This window comes from Macaca thibetana, chromosome 4 (genome assembly GCF_024542745.1).
Source record: "Macaca thibetana thibetana isolate TM-01 chromosome 4, ASM2454274v1, whole genome shotgun sequence".
Taxonomy (NCBI): Eukaryota; Metazoa; Chordata; class Mammalia; order Primates; family Cercopithecidae; genus Macaca; species Macaca thibetana.
Window position 1 is genome coordinate 79,853,930 of NC_065581.1, and position 20,515 is coordinate 79,874,444.

Consider the following 20,515-nt stretch of genomic DNA (forward strand, 5'->3'; position numbering starts at 1 on the left):
AAGCAAGTAGATGGCTTCAGTCCCAAGAGAAATAGATATTATATCAAAAGAATGCTGTCTAAAAAGTAATATTTGGAAATGAAGATAAACACAAACTTTGGAAGACTCAAGAATGTCATTTTGATACAGGAACAATGTCTAATGAAAATTTAGAAATCATTGGTTAGCAAGAAACATAAAAGTGTATAAGTATGGCCAGACTTAACTAACTTAGGGGTTATATATGCACATTAATTGACAGGCATTAGCCATGACCTGTAAGTTTAAATGAAAATTAAAATTCTACCAAATATTAGATAAGAATAAATCTGAAGTCTTATAAAGCACTATAGGCATATGAAGAGAGTAGTACTATAATGTTAGCATGAATATTATTCATTTTGACTTCCAAGTTAAATTGTCCCCTGGTCTAAGGTTATATTCAAAAGCAAAGTAGCATTCAAATTCATCTAAGGTGTAAATGCAAGAACAAAGACCCAGCAAATTGAGGTCATTCAAATATATTTTAATAAGCACAATAAATTAAGCAAGAATTCTCAAGGAAAGATTAGACTTTCTTGCCCTACATAAAAATCTTTGAAACACTTAGTAAAAATAATTCAAATGGCAAAGTACAAACTGAAGGTCTTTTAGGGCAGCTTAGCAATGGAAGGGCCAAGGAAGGATAAGAGGAGCATAGGGTCAGTCAGCATGAGTCAAGGAAAGATCGTAAGTAGAGAAATCAAAGAAGCATCCAATTTTTATTTTGATCTGGTTTCAGCATTGCAAGACATGAACATTTTCTCATTGGAGCATAATAATAAGGATTTTGAGGATGAAATCTAGATTTCTTTTGGAAAGTCATTTCACATTGAAATGTCAGTTTTATTTATGTGAATATGAATTTGAATATGTGCACTTGTTTTCTATTGCTGCTGTAACAAATTATAAAAATTTAGTTGCTTGAAACAACATAAATTTATTATATTATACTTCCATAGGTTGGAAGTCCAGTACAGGTCTTATGAACTAAAATCAAGTTGTTGACAGGGCTGTATTTCTCTTTGGAGGCTTCAGGGAAAAACCTGTTTCCTTGCCTCATCTAGCTTCTAGAAGCTGCCAGCATCCCTTGGCTGATGGCCCCTTCCTGCATCTTTTTTCTTTTTGAGACAGTGTCTCTCTCTGTCACCCAGACTGGAGTACAGTGGTGCAATCACAGCTCACTGCAGCCTTGAACTTGGGCTCAAGTGATCCTCCCACCTCAGCCTACCAAGTAGCTGGGACTAAAGGCATGCACCACCACACCAGCTATTTTTTTAATCTTTAATAGAGACAAGGTCTCACCATATTACCCAGGCTGGTATTGAACTCCTGGCCTCAAGTGATCCTCATGGCTCAGCCTTGCAAAGTGCCAAGATTGCAGGTATGAGCCACTGTGCCCAGCCCTGCTTTCTGTATATTGAAAGTCAGCATTGTCTCATCACCCTGACCATTCTTCTGTGATCATATCTTTTTCTCTGATCACAGCTCAGAAACGTTCTCTGATTTCTCATCTCTGATGTCGAGAGATTAGATTCATGTGACTAGACTGGGCCTATCCGGATAATCTGAAATAATCTCCCCATCTCTAGGTCCTTAACCTTAATCACATCTGCATAAGCCCCTTTTGGCAGGTAAGGTAACATATTCACAGGTTCCAGGAATTAGGGTATGGACATCTTTGGGAAGACTATTATTCTGCCTACCACCATTAAAATATAATAGTAACTAGATCTTCTTCAAAATGAGTTAGATCCTCAAAATGAGTTAGATCTTCAAAATGAGTTAAAGCCACACCTGTCTTCAAGTCTTCCAGATGTCATCAGATGCCCATGCCGCCTTCTTCTTCCCAAATTGATGAGGCTTCACCCTTTCCCCTTGTGGTTCATAAATTCTGATGTCCTTCATGCTGTGCTCTTTGATTTACTATAGGAGATGGCACCTTTTCCCTTCCACTACATAAAAAATTCACTCAGAATCACCCATTTACTGTTTCTTATAACTCAATTTAAATATTATAATTTAAGAACTTGTTTTTTGCCCTTTATCTATACATGCGATGCTACACCAGACAAATTCCCAGAGGCAGGTACAGTATATTTAACTCTCTTCAGATGATTTCCACACAGCACCATGGAGATAAAGAATTTTATTGATGCTTTTATCATTTAACAAGCACATGGCAAAACAAGTGTATATTTTATAGATAGAAAACCACAGATAAGTGGTTAAAGTCAAGCTATCAAAGCACATCAAATTAGGTGAGGTTGAAGAAAAGAACTTTCCAAAACAAGTCACTAAAAATTTCTTTCAGAAACCATTTTCGGCAGGTTCAAAACACAGTTTTCTGGACACATGGTTTTTATACTTAAAATGAGGCACCCAGTTAATGATCTCTTTTTGTTCTCTTCCCAAGATAGTCCCATCATAGATGCTATGGGACATTAGGACTAGAAGGAAACAGAACTATCTAGTTTCTCCATTTAATAGATGAGAAAACAGAGGCCCAATAAGGTGAAACAAATAAAAGCATGAGAACTATATTGACATCATAGGTGAAAGCACAGGCTTGGATTGCTTGTGAACATTATTCAGAATTAGGAGCAAAAGGGAAAGATTCTCACACTCTCAGACTTCCAAATGACAACACTCTTATTCATAGCTTCACCATAGCTTCACCTTGAGAATGGATAATAGCCACGAGCCAGTGGAGCGGAAGGCCAGAGGAGAGAAGGGTGTCACTCACGCTGACGAAGTACACCAGCAGTAGTGAGAAAATGCACACTGTCCCTTGAGCAATGATAGTTCAGCTTGGTTTCCCTCAAACAGTCTAAGTTTTAGTTTAAACATTTTCAGCCACAGCTTGCTTGATTTTTAATACACAGGCAAGTTGATAATCTTTCTTCTGAGAATTTTATCTCTGGTGCTAAAGCAAATTTAAATCAGCATGCTGTGTAATTGTATATTTTTAGCAGATGCAAAAACATGCAGTAGCAAATAGCTAACCTCCTCCCATAACCTTTACCCCACCCTTGTCTCTTCCTCTCCCTTCTTTCCACCTGTGTGATGCTGTGAAGACATGCTAGACAGCGTTTCAGGCACGTCTCATTCATTCCACGAGCCTTCCCTCTCTGAAATCTCTGTTTCCGCACAATCTCCCTCCTCAGATCTATAGCTGAAGACAATGGGAGAATGAGAGAAAATGCAAGGGCTCATTAAACAAACGTAACACTCCATCACATGCAGTGATGAAAGTTTAATTCCATTTTAACTCCAGGGGCCTCCAAGCAAAACTTTCACAAAGAACTCACTCTCATGTCATCTGTCTCCCACTGCCACCATCACAGGAAAAGGCTCCAGAGAGTTTTTGTTGTGTTCTCTGAGCATCTCTTTATTTCCTGGGTCCTTATCACCAACAAAGGCTTTAGAAAGCCTCAAAAAGTATACTGGCATTACAAAGAGGTTTACAGACAGTGATGTTTATTCAATAAATGCTGCCTGCTTGCTGCTGCCACTACTACATCTCAGAACTGTGATGAGTGTTGGGATACAACAGTGAAGACACAAATCTGGTCCCTGGAGCTCTGATTCTAGTGACAATTGACTAATACTAAATCTCCTAATGAAAAGAAATGGATTGGATTTAAAGTTCAAACAAATTTTATCACCTGGTCTGGATTAGAGGTTCAGATAAACCTCATTACCTGGCATGAACCTGAGTTTGCTCATGGATATACGTTCATTGAATTAAATGTCTTCTTTTCCTGTTCCCTGCTTCCTCTATAGAAAGGCTGGAGGTGTCTTGATCATCTGGCTAACTACCTGCACTTAAGGCAAGATGAGAAATATAGTATGTATTCAATAAATTCTTGATGTGTGAACAAATTAAAAAATAGCTTCAGCCTTAGGATTCATGTTTTTAATTTCATCCAGGAAGTTCCAGGATAAAGATAGTAAAGCCCTTCAAGATAATAAAGACAAACAAGATTGGCAAGCAAAATATAGTTGTGTCAAAGTAACAATCCTGGAAAAGGCACATAGATGATCAGGTCACTAGAACTTTGATTAAGGAGAGTGAATCAGGTGATAAACAAGCCGTGGTAAGAAATGGAATCAACATGATGAGTCATCAGTTCCTAGCAGTGGTGCTTCAGAGAATCAGATTTCAAGAGGAAAAATAAGTTCAAAACCAGCAAGCTTTCATAAAGAAGCAAAGTGACAGAAACCAAGAGTGAGTGATGGACCTGTGGTAGGATATTTTTGCCCCCAGCTTTATTAAGGTATAATGACAAATGAAAACTAGATATTTATGGCATACAATCATAAATATAGTTATACATATTTATTAGTTCGTTTTCACGCTGCTGATAAAGACATACCCAAGACTAGGCAATTTACAAAAGAGAGAGGTTTAATTGGATTCACAGTTCCATATGACTGGGGAGGCCTCAGAATCATGTTGGAAGACAAGGAGGAGCAAGTCACATCTTACATTGACAGCAGAGGGCAAAGAAAGCAAGTTTGTGCAGGGAAACTCCCCCTTATCATACTGTCAGATCTTGTGAGACTTATTCACTATCATGAGAACAGCATGGGAAAGACTCACCCCCATGATTCAATTATCTCCCACTGGGTCCCTCTCACAACACGTGGGAATTATGGGAGCTACAAGACCAGATTTGGGTGGAGACACAGAGCCAAACTATATCATTCCACCCCTCCCAAATCTCATGGCTTCACATTTCAAAACCAATCATGTCTTCCCAACAGTTCCCCAAAGTCTTAATTCATTTCCACATTAACTCAAAGTCCACAGTCCAATGTCTCATCTGAGACAAGTCAAGTTCCTTCTGCCTATGAGCCTGTAAAATTCAAAAGCAAGTTAGTTACTTCCTAGATACAGTGGGGGTACGGGCATTGGATAAATACAGCCATTCCAAATGTGAACATTTGGCCAAACCAAAGGGACTACGGGCCCCATGCAAGTTCAAATCCAGCAGGGCAGTCAAATCTCAAAGCTCCAAAATGATCTCATTTGACTCCATATCTCACATCCAGGTCACACTGATGCAAGAGGTAAGTTCCCATGGTCTTGGGCAACTCCATCCCTGTGGCTGTGCAGGGTACAGCCTCCCTCCTAGCTGCTTTCATGGGCTGGTGTTGAGTGTCTGTGGCTTTTCCAGGCATGCAGTACAAGCTGTTGATGGGTCTACCACTCTAGGGTCTGGAGGACAGTGGCCCTCTTTTCACAGCTCCACTAGGCAGTGCCCCAGTAGGGACTCTGTGTGGGGGCTCTGACCCCACATTTCCTTTCCACACTGACCTAGCAGAGGTTCTCCATGAGAGCCCGCCCCTGCAGCAAACTTCTGCCTGGACATCCACACATTTCCATACATCCTGTGAAATCTAGAGAGAGGTTCCCAAACCTCAATTCTTGACTTCTGTGCACTTGCAGGCTCAACACCACATGGAAGCTGCCAAGGGTTGGGGCTTGCACCTTCTGAATCCATGGCCCAAGCTGTACCTTGGCCCCTTTTAGTCATGGATGGAGTGGCTGGAATGCAGGGCACTAAGTCCCTGGACTGCACACAGCATGGGAACCTGGGCCTGGGCCACAAAACCATTTTTTCCTCCTACGCCTCTGGGCCTGTGATGGGAAGGCATGACATGAAGACCTCTGGCACACCCTAGAGACATTTTCCCCATTGTCTTGGGAATTAATATTTTGCTCTTCATTACTTATGCAAATTTATGCAGCTGGCTTGAATTTCTCCTCAGAAAACAGGACTTCCTTTTCTGTCACATTGTCAGGCTGCAAATTTTCTGAACTTTTATGCTGTGCCTCCCTTATAAAACTGAATGACTTTAACAGCACCCAAGTCACATCTTGAAAGCTTTGCTGCTTAGAAATTTCTTCTGCCAGATACTCTAAATCATCTATTTCAAGTTCCAAGTTCCATAAATCTCTAGGGCAGGGGCAAAATGCCGCCAGTCTCTTTGCTAAAACGTAACAAGAGTCACCTTTGCTCCAGTTCCCAACAAGTTCCTTATTTCCATCTGAGACCACCTCAACATGGATTTCATTGTCCATATCGCTATCAGCATTTTGGGCAAAGCCATTCAACAAATCTCTAGGAAGTTCCAAAGTTTCCCACATTTTCCAACCCCTGCCTGTTACTCAGTTCCAAAGTCACTTCCACATTTTTGGGTATCTTTTCAGCAGCTCCCCACTCTACTGGTACCAAGTTATTGTATTAGTCTGTTTTCACACCCTGATAAAGGCATACCCAAGACTGGGCAATTTATGAAAGAGAGATGCTTAATTGGACTCATAGTTCCACATGGCTGGGGAGACCTCATAATCATGGCGGAAGGCAAGAAGCAGCAAGTCACATCTTATATTGGTGGCAGCAGGCAAAGAGTGAGAGCTGTACAGGGAAATTCCCCCTTATAATACCATCAGATCTTATGGGACTTACTGGCTATCACAAGAACAGCATGGGAAAGACCCACCCCCATGATTCAATTATCTCCCACCAGGTCCCTCCCACAACACACGGGAATTATGGGAGCTACAATATGAGATTTGGGTGGGAACACAGAGCCAAACCTTATCAACATATATTTATGTATATAATCATTTTGGTACATGTATACATTGTGCAATGATTAAATAAAACTAATTAACATATCCATCACTTTACGTACTTACCACTTTTTGGTGGTAAAACATTTAAAACATACCTTCTTAGTAATGTTCAATTATATAACACATTACTATTAGCTATAGTCACCATGCTGTACACTAGATCTCTAGAACATATTTCTCCAATCTAACAAACTATGTACCCACTGACTAACATCACCCCATTTCTACTCCTTTCTCCCTCCCAGCCCCTGAAAATCACCATTCTATTGTCTGCTTTTATGAGTTTTACAATTTTAGATTGCACATTTAAGTGAGATGATATAGTATTTGTCTTTCTGTGCCTGGCTTATTTCGCTTAGCATAATGTCCCCCAAGTTCATTTATGTTGTTGCAAATGACAGAATTTCCTTCTTTTTGTAAGGCTGAATAGTATCCCATTGTATGTATGCATATAAGTCTATACTACATTTGCTTCATCCATTCATCCATCGATGGGCACTTGGGTTGATTCCATATTTTGGCTACTGTGAATAATGCTTCAGTGAACATGGGTGTGCAGATATCTCTTCAACATACTGATTTCGGTTCCTTTGGATATATACCCAGATATGGGATTGCTGGATCATATGATTGTTCTATATTTAATGTTTAAAAGAACTTCCTCACCATTTTCCATAACTGCAGTAATTTACATTCCCACTAACAATGTGCAAGGGTTTTCTTTTCTCTACTTCCTCACCAGCACTTGCTACCTCTTGTCTTTTTGTTAATAGCCATTCTAAAAGTGTGAGGTGATAGCTCATTTTCGTTTTAATTTGCATTTCTCTGATAACTAGTGATGGTGAACATTTTTTCATACACTTGTCAGCTATGTGTATGTCTTCTTTTGAGAAATGTCTTTTCGGGTCTTATGCCCATTTTTAAATCAGGTTGTTTTCTTGCTATTGAGTTGTTTGGGTTCTTGTATATTTTGGATATTAACCATTTATCAGGTATTTGGCTTGTCAATATTTTCTGCTATTCTGTAGGCTGCCTCTTCACTTTGTTGTTTCCTTTGCTCTGCAGAAGTTTTTCTATTTGATGCAATCCCATTCATCTGTTTTTGCTTTTGCTGCCTGTGCGTTTGAAGTCATATCCAAAAAATCATTGCTCAAACCAGTATCAAGAAACTTTTTCTTGGCCGGGTGTGGGGTTCACACCTGTAATCCCAGCCCTTTGGGAGGCCGAGGTCAGGAGTTCAAGACCTGCCTGGCCAACATGGCAAAACCCCATCTCTACTAAAAATATAAAAAATTAGCTGGGCGTGGTGGCACACACCTGTAGTCCCAGCTACTACGGAGTTGTGGCATGGGAATCACTTGAACCCAGGAAGCGGAGGTTGCACTGAGCTGAGATAGAGCCACTGCACTCCAGCCTGGGAGACAGAGTAAGACTCCATCTAAAAAAAAAAAAAAAAAAAAAAAAAAAAAAAAAGTTTTCTCTGTTTTTTTTTTTTTTTTTTTTTTTTTTCTAACAGTTTTACAGTTTCAGGTCCTATATTTAAGCCTTTAATTCATTTTCATTTGATAGTATGAGAGATGGGCTCACTTTCATTCTTCTGCATGTGGCTATCTAGTTTTCCCAACACTATTTATTAAAGAAACTGTCCTTTCCCCATTCTCTGTTCTTTATGCCTTTGTAAAATGTCAATTGACCATAACTGCAAGGATTTAGTTTTGAGGTTTCTATTCTGTTCCATTGGTCTATGTGTCTGTTTTATGCCAGTACCATGCTGTTTTGATTACTTTGATTACTGTGGCTTTTTACTATGTATTTTGAAAGTCAGGTATTGTTATGCCTCCAGCTTTGTTCTTTTTGGTCAAAATTGCTTTGATTATTAGGGGCCTTTGTGGCTCCATATGAATTTCTATTTCTGTTTTAAAATGTCACTGGAATACTGATATTCCTATCAGTATCTCATTGAATCTGTAGATCACTTGGGGTAGTATGAAGATTTTAACAACATTAATTTTTTCAATCCATGAATACAGGATACCTTTCCATTTATATGTGTCTTCTTCAATTTTCTTCATCAATACTTTATAGTTTTCAGTGTATACATCTTCTGCTTTCTTAGTTAAATTTATTCTTAAGTTGGTTTTTAAAAAATTATAAATGAAATTGTTTTCTTAATTTCTTTTCCTGATGGTTCATAGCTAGTGTATTGAAATGTAACTGATTTTTGCATGTCGATTTTATACCCTATAACTTTACTGAATTTGTTTATTAGTTCTAACAGGTTTTATTTTGGTGGTGTCTAGGTTTTCAAGATCGCATCATTTACAAACAGAGACAATTTTTCTTCTTCATTTTCAATTTGAGTTCCTTCTATTTCTTTTTATTGCCTAATTGCTTTGGCTAGGAATTGCACTACTACAATGAATAAAAATGGTGAGAGTGGGCATCCTTGTCTTATTCAAGATCTTAGTTAAATATGATGTTAATTATAAGCCTGTCATATATGGCCTTTCTTATGTCATGAAAGAATGTTGAATTTTGTCAAATGCTTCTACTGCATCTATTAAGATGATCATATGATTTTCATATTTTATTCTGCTAATGTGGTACATCACATTGGTTGGTTTATGTATGTCGAGTCATCTTGCATCCCAGGGATAAATCCCACTTGATCATGGTGTATGATCCTTTTAATGTGTGGCTGAAGTCAGCTTTCAGTTTTACCTTGTTGAGGACTTTTGCATCTATGTTCATCAGGGATATTGGACTGTAATTTTTTTTTGTTTTTTGTAGTGTCCTTGTCTGGCCTTGGTATCAGGGTAATGCTAGCCTTGTAAAATGAGTTTGGAAATATTCCCTTCTCTTCAATTTTTTTAGGAGAGCTTGAGAAGCCTTGTCATTAATTCTCCTTTAAATGTTTGGTAGAATTTGCCCCCAAAACCAAGCCACAGGATATTTTTGAAGGTCCACAGCCCCATTCCCTAGTACCTGACTTAACAGTAGTATTGACTCCTGGATGGGAGCGGTGGCTAATGCCTGTAATCTCAGCACTTTGGGAGGCCAAGGCAGGCAGGTCACGAGGTCAGAAGATTGAGACCATCCTGGCTAACACAGTGAAACTCCATCTCTATTAAACATACAAAAAAAAAAAAATTAGTTGGGTGTGGTGGCAGGTGCCTGTAGTCCCAGCTACTTGTTAAGCTGAGGCAGGAGAATGACGTGAACCTGGAGCTTGCAGTGAGCTGAGATTGTGCCACTGCACTCCAGTCTGGGCAACAGAGCGAGACTCTGAGACTCCATCTCAAAGAAACAAAACAAAACAAAACAAAAAAACAGTAGTATTGACTCCTTACTAAGGCTGCTACATATACCATTTGGTCTGCGAAGACTCTGAACCCCTCTTTTCTAGGCCCTTGGGACCTTTCCTAATCTTTTGGAATTAATTTATTGTTCATTTAATTCATACATTCCAGTACTCCTCTTTCAATTCTGGCTAGGTCATCACTCAAGCCCAGACATCCTTGTCAGACCTCTCCTTGATGGCATGGACCTCCCTTCACATGAAAACGACACTAAAATCATGAAAAGCAATAGGAGAGGGAAACGGAGGCAAGAAAAGAGACAGCAAAGAAATAGTCATAAAGGTAAGAGAAATAAGACATGTCCTATTGTGAAGTGCAAGGGATGTTTTGTTAAAGGGGTGGGGGCAGGGTTCCAATTATGGTGCAAGTGGTTAAAAGCAGGAGCTTTGGGGACAGAGTGACAGATTTGAGTCCAGCACTGCTGTTTACCAACTAGGTAAACTTAGGACAATTACTTAACCACTCTGGGCTCAGCTTCAACAGATGAATAATAATACCACTTACCCTCATAACAGTTTGTGAAGACTAAGTATGTTAATTCATATCAATGCCTGGCACATAGTATGTACACAGTAAATGTTGGCTAGTATAATGAGAATAATGTCATTTGGACTCCTGACTCTTACAAATATTTTAAGCATACGCAAAATGGCTTAAAGTTGGCATGTATATGTGCTAAATTAGTGTGCTTATTCTCCTCAGGGAACAAAAAACGGGAGGGGATCGGCCCGGGAAGACAATATATATGAAAAGAGCCTCCTTGAGCCTCTTCATTCATAGTAACCCAAGTTTATTGTCTGGAAGGAAAGAGTCTGACAGATTATGACATATAGTTACTGTCAGGAGTGAAAAACAACCTTGCAGTAAGTCTCTTTTTAATTTGTGTTTTTGAAAAGTTGGGACTATCCTTTAAAATTCCCTGATTATTCAGTGGTGAGGATGCAATTACAGGAGCATGATGCTTCCCCTGTCCTCAGAGGCAGCAACTCCCCAAAACAGAGCAAGCAGGCCTCCACCCTGTGTTGAGGATGGGGATTGTGGAGCCTCCTCCTGCAGTCCCTAGGCTGTGAAGGCTTCTGCTCAGCAAAGTCACCGCTGTGGCATTAAAAGCAGCATTCCCAGGGCTCCTCCTCACAGCAGCCTGTGCTGAGCATGCCCAGCTGCTTCCTCCACCCTCACATCCTCTCCTCTGCTCAGCTCATGCCCTGGATGATGAGAACAAAAATAACATGGGAATTGAAAAGAATTTGGTGTAACGGATGGGGATTTATCAAACGGAATTGGGTTTTTGATTTTTCAAAGCTAATGCCAATGTCAGTAACAAGAAAAGACCAGAAGATGGGTGCCTGGGAGAGGTGACTCTCTGCACAGGGTGCAAGAATCTTGAATGGGAGCCTAGAGCCTCAGATGGTGGGAGTGCCAAGAAGAGGATTAAAGATGAAAGGAAACACAGAGTTCTGGTCAGGAAGCCAGGCCACCAAAAGCACGAAGAAAGACTGAGTGACAGTCTTTGTTAAGAGAGCAGAATCACTATGACTCTAGTACAGGCTGTGCACCCAGAAAGTCTGCTTCAGGGAATTACTGTTGGTAGACATAAGAACCTCCGGGGCCAGGTGTCTAATCTGTTTTCACCAGGAGTCAAATAGAGAAGGGATCTTGCTTGTCAGGTAAGCAGAAGAGCAGTGTGTGAGCCCTGGGCAGAGTGGATGCTATCAGCTCTCAGTCCTGCAGCTAATCCCTCCTTCTTCCTTCCTAACAGGGTCCGGATTTCTTTCTATGCAGTTTGCCTTCCCCTATGTAGCCTATGGGGCTCAGGAAAAGCTGACCCCATGCCCAGTTCTAAGGGTGTGTTTCAGTAGTTTAAAAGAAATCCTGTCCTCCTTTCCAGACCTTGGTAAATTGTCACATGACCATTGAGACCAAGGAGAGACTTCCTACAGCTTCTGCAGAAGTTCTTCCCCACCTTCTAGAAGAGATTCTGGAAATTCCTCAGTGTTCTTTATGATGCAAGCCCAGAACTGCTGCCAGCCTAGGAATGCAGCCCACTAAGGAGAAAAGAGCCACAGAAACACAAAAACAAGGCCATGAGATTGTGTCACTCAGAAACCATTCAACCTTGGACTTCCAGTTTCACAGGCCAGTAAAATCCTTATGGTTGAAGCCAATTTAAGTTAGATACTTTTGTCACGTAGCTGAAGTATCCTGGAGAAAAGAAGGAAGGTGGGGAGGAGGGTGAGGAGAAGAAGGAAGAAGAGAAAGAGAAGGAGGGGGACAAGAAGAAATGAAAAGTTTCTATTACAAGTAAGACTCAGAAAAATTAAGTAACTTGTAATGAATCAGTACTCCAGCTTGGGTCTGGCTGATTTTGAAAGTCCATCTTTTTCCATTCTCATCTCATGCGGCCTCTCCACAGTGAATAGCAGGAAGGAGCATTCTTGACTACCTGCCTGAGTAGGGTGTGCCCTGCATCTCTACATCAGCTGGTAAAGAGCTTTTGCTTGAGAAACAGAGGGCTGTATAAAAGAGAAAGAGAAAGGGTCCTAACCATGGAACCCAGACTTTAAAGGAGAAATCCAGATCCTATGGAGGTAGAGGAGGCAGGAACTGCTGGCTCTCCTGTTCTGTGGCTTTCCTGGGCCATGTTTTATAACAAGGAAAATTCTGGAGGTAAATGGGAAGGAAACTGTCAGCAACTCCCATTCTCAAGGGCTTAACGGAAAGAAAAGGTTGATTGATGGAGAGAATAAAATACTATAAGTGGAGTCAAATATATGTTAAAAATCAGCACAAGAGCAAAGAAAGTCACACACAACTACTTTATTTGTTTTTATTTTCCTTCCTTTGAGGCAAGTGAAATAAAGAATATAGCTCCCCATTTAGGTCATGAGAATTCATCACACATTGGATACAAGTGTTGAAATATCACATGCACCCCATAAACATGTATAATGATTATGTATCAGTAAAAAAGGAAATTCCATATGAACATGATTTGTCATGGACTAAGTACTTTTTTCTTAGAGAATGTTTTATTAAATGCATAAATGCTGTGATTATCAAAAAGGATACATTCAATAGAAGACTCCATCATCAGAAATGTAGTCACCTAAGATGGAATTAGCATAGGTAATATAGTTACCTAAGAATAAAAATTGGTTAATATCCAGGTGTGGGTGACTCATGCCTGTAATCCCAGCTACGTGGGAGGCTGAGGCTGGAGAATCCCTTGAGCCCTGGAGGCAGAGGTTGCAGTGAGCCAAGATCATACCACTGCACCCCAGCCTGGGAGAGAGAGTGAGTGAGACTCCATCTCAAAATAAATAATTAAATTAAATTAAATAATAAACATTGGTGGAAAGAGGCATGGAGATCTATTCTGGAGTACAGATTTCCTCCCTGCCCCATCTCAGAAGGACACTCTCTTGCCTCAAGGCAATGCAGGGTGAAAGTATTCAGTCCTCTGGCTCCTAAACAAGAAGAAAGGAGAACTGGGGTAGTGGAGGGAAGGGAGGGCTCTCCTGCCTCTCCTATAGTGCATCTTCTGCCACTTCCCAGTAACAGAGGAACTGCATGACCAAAGGCCTATGCCTCTCCAAAGGCTGTAACAGTGGGTAGGTAAAATCACATGAGAAACATTATCATACACCTCAATTTCCTTGCCTCTCCTTCCTTTGTACTCACCTCAAATATCCAACCCTGATTACACTCAACCATTCTACTCTCCATTCATGTTCAAGCAGTTGTCTGGTCTCACTTTGAATTTGTGATAACAAATCTCAAGTGGGCCTTCAGTGCTGCCTGGCAATCCTGCTATATTCTCCTAATCAGTTTCGTTTATTACTCTCCCAATTATTCACAAGTTTGCCCTCCTTAAACCTCCAACATTCCCTGCCCTCCTCATTCTCAACCAATGGCTTCGCTTCTCATTTCAATGAGGAAATGGGTGCCATCAGGAGAGAATTCCACATCCTCCCATCATCAAATTTATCAATTTTTTGTACAAACCAGCTGACCTTGTTTTTATCTCACAATTTCTCCCTTTGTATATGGGATCTCAATTCTTCTCATCTGCTCAAGTGAAAAGTTTCTTAATTGTGAAAAAAGCCTCAAGAGCTGATGAGATTCCTGTAAAGATATGCAAAATGTCATGTGTATTCACATTTCTAAGGAAATATCTATAGCTTTTACCAAAGTCTCAGACAAAACAAAAAAATTTAGCCCCATTATTCTAAGAGCTAATAATAATAGCCATCCTTTATTAAGCATTTGTCATGTGCCTAGTACTAGCATAAATGAGTTCAATTTTCAACACAATTGTATGATAAAAGTATTATCATAGATAATGATACAAGAAGTACCTATATGGACTGTATTAGTCATTTTCGTTGCTGTAAAAGAATACCTGAGACTGGGTAATTTATCAAGAAAAGAGCTTATTTGGTTTATTGTTCTGCAGACTGTGCATGAAGCATAGAGCCAGAATCTACTCCTGGTGAGGGCCTCAAGAAGCTTACACTCATGGCAAAAATTGATGGGGAGCCCGTATTTCACATAGTGAGAAAGGAAGCCCGAGAGAGGAGGAGGAGGAGCCAGGCTGTTTTAAACAACCAGATCTCATGTGAACACATAGAGTGAGAACTCACTCATTATTGTAACGACAGCACCAAGCCATTCATGAAGGATCTACCACCATGACCCAAACGCCTTCCACCAGGCCCCACCTCAAACACTGGGGATCATATTTCAACATGAGATTTCGAGGGGACAAATATCCAAACCATATCATGGGCAAACTGATGCTCAGATGCCCACAGAGTTTAGATAACTTGCTGAAGTTTGCAGGAGTGGGATTTGAGCCCAGACAGATGCTCACGACCATCAAACTAATTTTGCCTCCATGTTGTCACCAAGAACTGGCCACTTGAAGGATAGAGAATTTAGAATTATTTATTCATTGTCCTCATATCATCTTTGGAAAACTAATACACAAACACATGTACAAATTCTCTGAAGAAAAATGTTATTTTACAACCAAATTGGCTCTAATAAAACAAGGCTGGGGGAAGCAAATGGCTTTACTCATACGTAATTTAAATGATATATTGCTTTTTATATTGTGCGTCATTTTTTAATAAACTATTATGAGGTATTATGCAAATTAAAAGTTATCAGCCTTCTGTAAATAACAAAAAGTACTTAAAATATTTACTAAGTGATTTATAACTGTTCAAGTGATCGAAGAAGGTAATTTAGCCTGTTCCTTGAACCCTGCATGTTTAGACAATTAAAAACTTGCTTGGTTTACATTTTAAAATGCCAAAATGTGAGTCACTATCATACATCCTCGCTTGTTATATATTGGCTACTATTTCATTTTCACTTCTTTGTGCCTGGCATAACCCATGCACCAGATCAAGGGAATAGCACTTAGGATACTAAGCTGCCCCACTTTGAAGCTCATTTATCTTGGTACTCAGTAAAGAAAAACAAATATTCTTCTGAAAACAAAACTGTCAAGATGTAGCCACTGTTCCATGGTTTCTTCACACTGCCTCTTCTTTGTTTCTTCATTTGCAAAAGTTGCAGGCAACATATTCAGATCTTTGGAATACATGAAAGCACTTTCTTGAGTTTCTGCAGTCTGTCAGAAAGTACAAAATCCTTGGGAATTCTCATTTTGCCCCATACTAGGTACGTTCCTAGCTACAGGATGCTGAGATGGGGGTTCACCAAGGAAAACCAAACTAGGAAGAAATCTCAACTCTCACCTGCCCCTCTTCTGCAGACAGGTTTATATATATAGGACATATGTGGCCAAAAATCCCTGAGCAGGGGTGTTTTTCCATCTCTAGCCACTACTTAAGCCAAAATCCTAAAGATGGGGGCCAAATCTGTGCCACATTTTCCAAAATTTACAATAAGATCCCCTTAACCCTTTTAGTCCCTGCTCCAACTGTACTGAGCTTTGCCATCTTGCAAAATCATTCTCTGTTGATACTTGCTGCTGCCTCAACCCAAAATACCCTTCCCTTCCTCTTATTCCTCCTTCCTTAACCAATTCTTCATCTTTCAAATCTCAGCACAGTGATACTTTCCTTGAGCACCCTTATCCCAGCTTTAGAATAGGTGGCATTCTATGGCTCCCCCAGTGCCCTGTTTACCCTTACCTTAGTACACACCAAACTCTGTTGTTCTGGCTTATTATCTGTCTCCCTTGCTAGATTCTACCATCTTTGGGACAAAGAACTGTGTCTGCCTTGTTAAAAGTTGCATCACTTATCATAATCTAGATTAGAATCGATAATAAAAATTACATGTTAAAGTAATGAATGACAGTCATCATTTATCGTATCCTCTATTTGGGGCTATGTGCCCATAGATGCATGTAGAAAAGAAATGCATGGAAGAAAGTGGTAAAAAGACACAGAATAAAGGGGGTGGAGCAGGGAACAAAAATCATACCACCCTATTATGTGAAAAAAAATCCATCACACAAAAGTTGCCCTCCAAGGATGACCCCTTTTCTCTTCATCTTTATTTCCATTCCTCCTTCCAAACTTCTACCTCACTGGTCCTTTCAATATGCCCTCCTTCTTTATCATCATTTTATTTTTGCCATATCCTCTTCTGCCAACCTCTGACTATCTAACAACTTGCCTTTCTCTCTGCTGTCTTCCAGTGATCATGTGCATCTGATTCGAGTGATTTTATATTTTTACATTTCAACATCAAACCAACAGAAAAATGGAATCTATTTGTAAATAAACGTGGTATATAGTACATGCCTCACATTGATTTATGCATGACAATACATATTAAGATTAAAAGATATGCTTTCTAGGTATGAGCAGTGTATCTCATCTTACTATTATATGTCAAAAGATCAATAACAGACTTCTGCTTCTGGCCAAGATGAAATAACAGAGAATGAATTTATAATTGAAATGGAAACAACCAAGAAACTGCAGAACATATATGAAACAACAGTTTTTCAAGGTACTGACTATCAGTCTATTAAAGTTAGTGATCCCTGAAAGATAGGAAAAAAACAAGGTAAGCCCTGTGATTGTCTCAACTTACAGCCTTGAGAGAATTTCCAGGATGTGGCACAGGGAGAGGGAACCTAAGTGGAGTCCGATAGACTCCCTGAGTTTAAGAAATAGACCTAGGAGTCCAGGGAGACAGAAAATCCTAGAGTTTACAGGAAAGAGTACCAGAGAAGAGAGAGCTTCACAGATACAGAAGTCTAAAATCTCAACTATTAACCTGATTTTGATTCTGCTCATACATGTCAGAAAAACAACGGTAAAAGAAACAACTGAGACTGGGCACGGTGGCTCACGCCTATAATCCCAGCATTTTGGGAGGCCAAGGCGGGTGGATCACCTGAGGTCAGGAGTTCGAGATCAGTCTGGTCAACATGGTGAAACCCCATGTCTACTACAAATACAAAAAATTAGCTAGGCATGGTGACAGGCGCTTATAATCCCAGCTACGCAGGAGGCTGAGACAGGAGAATCACTTGAACCCGGGAGGTGGAGGTTGCAGTGAGCCGAGTTGTGCCATTGCACTCCAGCCTGGGCAACAAGAGTAAGACTCCATCTCAAAACAAACAAACAAACCAAAAAACAAAAACAAAAACAAAAACAAAAACAGCTGAAAGAATTAGAGGAAATGTACCTAACACAGGACCAGGAATAATGCTCATTCCCACAAATCAAATTGGAAAACCTCATAACTCACAGGGAATTGGTAAAGTATTTAGAAGGGTCTTGCCTCTAAATGGAGAATGATTAGCCCCAAACTAAACACAATTCTGCTTCCACCTAAAATTCATTATGTCTGGCATCTAATAAAAAATTACAAGACACAAAAATAAAGAGGAAAATGCAACCCACAATGGGGTTCTAGAATAATCAAGCAAATGAAACTGACCCAGAAATGACATAGACATTAGAACTAGCAGACAAGGACATTAAAATGGTTATAAGCCCTCCCTATGTTCAAAAAGTTAATTACAGACATGAAAGACTTTTTTAAAGACTCAAATTAAACTTCTAGAGATAAAAATTACAGTGTCTGATGTATTGATTTTCTACTGATATGTAACAAGTTATCACAAACTTGGCAGCTTAAAACAACACCCATTTATTAGTACACAGTTCCATATGTCAGAAGTCCGAGAGGGCTTGCCTGAGGTCTATGATTAGGATCCTACAAGGCTGAAATTATGTCATTCACTGGTCTGGGTTCTTACCGAATGGCTTTGAAAAAAGATTAACTTCTAGGCCAAACACAGTGGCTCATGCTTGTAATCCATTGCTTTAGAAGTTTGAGGCAGAAGTATTGCTTGAGGCCAGAAGTTCAAGACCAGTCTGGGCAACATAGTGAGACCTTGTCTCTACAAAAATATAGATATAATTTTTTAAATTAACTTGCAAGCTCACTGTAGCTGTTAGTAAAATCTAGTTTATTGTGGCTATAGGACTGAAGTCCCCATTTTCTGGCTGACTAGTAACCAGGGGTCACTCTCAGCACCTGGAGGCCATTGTCAGATCTTTTTCATGAGGCTCCCTCTATCTTAAAGTCAGCAATGGCTTAAATCCTTCAGGTGCTTCAAATTTCTCTGACTTTCTCTTCTGCTACCATCCTGAAGAAACTCCTCTTAAGGGCCCACCCAGTTAATAGCCCTTTTGATTCATCCAAATTCAACTGACTAGTAAGCTAAATTACTAAAATTAATTAAATCTGAAAAATTCATTTTGCCATAAAACATTACAAAATTGGGGATTATATCTCATTATAGTCACAATTCTGAATTAGGGTAAAAAAATTTGGGAGGTCATTTTAGAATTCTACCTACCAGGTATGAAATGAAAAATATGAAGATTAGTGAACTTGAAACATAACAACAGAAAATATCCAAAATGAAATACACAGAGAAAAATATATAATCATAAAAAACACACCGTGTGAGCATCAGTGAGCTCCTGGACAACCTCAAGGAGGCAGGGTGTATTTGAAAGAATAATGGCTCAAAAAATCCAAAGTTGATGAAAACTATAAACCCACAGTAGCAAGAAGATCAATGAATCCCAGGTACAAGAAATATGATAAAACTATACCAAGGCATATCATAATCAAATTGTTCAAAACCAGTGATGAGGAGACAATCTTAAAAGCAGACAGAGAAAAAAGATACATTATTTATAGAGACAGATACAGATGAGAGCAATTTTCTCATTGGAAACAATGTAAACAGAAAGATAGTAAAGCAACATCTTTAAAACACAAGGGGGAAAAGTCAATCTAGAATGGTATACCCAGCAAAAATTACTTTCAAGAATTAAAGCAATGACACCTTAGGTGAAGTAGTGAACTATCTCATACTGCTCCCAGGGCACATAGTATCACAAGCACAGTGATATCTAAGGATGGAAAAATTGCTAAATTAACTGCTGACTTCAGAGCCATGTAGTAACTGCTCAATCCACACCAGCAATATGGATGGTTCACGTACAACTGCATCTTTCTCCACTTAACTCAGTTCTGAATTACAGTCTCCTATATATGCACCTGATTGGAACAACATAAATTGCATCTAAAAGCCTAACAGCAAGAGTTAAAAAAATGTAATTAACATTCCAGCCTTTGCAGTCAAGAAATACAAAATTAAATTTCAAAGAGATATTGACCAGATACCATCTACTTTATGTTCCATATCAGCAAAAATGTATACTAGGAACTTCCTAGTATATATGTTCCTATATCAGTGTTAATGTCCCTTTGTGCCCACCAGCATATCTTTTGTAGCACATACTAGAATCTGGATTCTATTTTTATCCATTGGCCTGTTGGCCTCTCCCACCTAGACAGATAACCATATCTTATTGTTGTTGCTGTTGTTGTTGTTGTTGTTGTTTTTCATGGCCTGAAGAACTTTCTACAATGTCTCCAAAATAGTAGATGTTCCAAATATATTCATGGAATTAAACTACATTTGTTGATTAGTTCATTTAATAAATATTTTTTAAGCTCTTACTACATCTAGGTGCCAAGAACTGTTCTACAAAGTTGAAATGGAGCAGTGAACGAATTAGAAAAATTTACTGGCCTCATGGATTTAGCATTCTAGTGGTGAGCAGAATAAACATAAATAAATAATTGTCATATATTATTAAGACTACTCATAAGAAATCTGAAATAGAACAAGGAGAGCAAGATGAGGGCTGCTCACCTATTTTAGATAAGATGGTCAGGAAAGGCCTCTTTGAGAAGGCGACATTTGAGCAGAAATCTGAATATAGTGAGTGACCCACCCATTTAGCCGGCTGTAGTGATAGAATACTAAGTGCAAAGGTCCTGAGCCATGGCATCTTTGGCAAACTTTAGGAACAAGGAAGTCAATATGGCAGATCAGAGAGAACAAAGGGGAGAGTGGTAGGCACTGGGGTTGGAGAGGTAGCCAGAGAAGGCTCTCAGTCTTTAC